This window comes from Echinops telfairi, unplaced genomic scaffold (genome assembly GCF_000313985.2).
Source record: "Echinops telfairi isolate 266 unplaced genomic scaffold, ASM31398v2 ScPeMD7_7470;HRSCAF=8508, whole genome shotgun sequence".
In the NCBI taxonomy this organism is placed as follows: Eukaryota; Metazoa; Chordata; class Mammalia; order Afrosoricida; family Tenrecidae; genus Echinops; species Echinops telfairi.
The window spans coordinates 661,300-662,527 of record NW_022111374.1 but is presented as its reverse complement, the minus strand read 5'-3'; positions in this window follow the sequence as shown (position 1 = coordinate 662,527).

Below are 1,228 nucleotides of genomic sequence, written 5' to 3'. Positions count from 1 at the left end.
TCAAGTCGGGAGCAATGAACTGTGAGGATGCACTCGTGGGTCCACTGCGGCGTCTCTCCTCGGTCAGCACCCCAGTGCCTGCACCTGCTCACCTGGGGGCGATTACCTGGATGCCCCTGGGGTCCCCTGTGCCCCCGCTTCAGAGATGGCTTGCAGACCCAGGGGAACGGCGTTGATGCAGGTGTGGTTTCCGAGGTCCCCCCAGCGAGATAAAGGGAGGTCACTTGGGTCACAACCTTCTACCAAGGTGGAGACTCCTTCTAAAACTCACCACCTTCGAATCCATTTTGAGCTCAGGGTCCCCGTGCACCCACCTTAATCGTGAGCAGGAGGATTGCAGACAACGCCCACCAGTGTGGAATGGTGACTAGGGTTTATACTACATCGTGTATGGGATTCTGGCCAGGTGGGCTAGTTTAAGTAACTGCTTGACTCATCTTGATCCTGTTATTACCATCATTAGATGCATGTGTATTCAAACACAGATTTTTATTAAAAAAAACTCACTTCCATCGAATCCAAGCCGACTCACGGTGACCCTGTAGGACAGGGTAGAAGTGCCCCTGTGGGTGTCCAAGACTAACTGTTTACAGGAGTAGAAAGCCCCATATTTCTCCTTCTTGGTAGCAGGTAGCTTCGAACTACCGACCTTGCAGTTAGCAGCCCAATGTTCTTTTTGTCTCCGCAACTTTCCTGTGCATAGCAGTGATCGTACTGCGTTGCGCAGTATCACCACAGTCAGGGTATAAGTCTTCCATCCCACTTGGCTGAAACGTAGTGCTTCTTAAGTATTTATTTAACCTACCTACCTCCCATCTACCCTGGTAACCTATAAATTTACCTATTCTACGTATCTCATTTAGGTGGGCGTACATTCTCCCCTGTTGCATCTGACAACTTCCCCAGCTTTGTCATGTCAAAGGGCCCTGGTAATGTCCTGATTATGTGTCTGCCTGGCCTGCGAGCCGCAAGGTCTGCAGTTTGAAGCGACCACTGGCTCCTTGGGAGAAAGACAGGGCTTCCTACTTCCACAAAGAGTTCCAGTCTTGGAAGCCCACAGGGGCAGTTCTACCCTGTGTTGTGAATTCGAATAAATGACGCCACTATAATGTCTTGATAATGTAGAAGCATCTTCATTTGGTGATAACCGGACTGCTAGAATCTAAAAGCGATTCTCTGATTGCAGTCCCGAGTCCACATTTCAGTCCATCTTTTAAAGGCGGAAAAC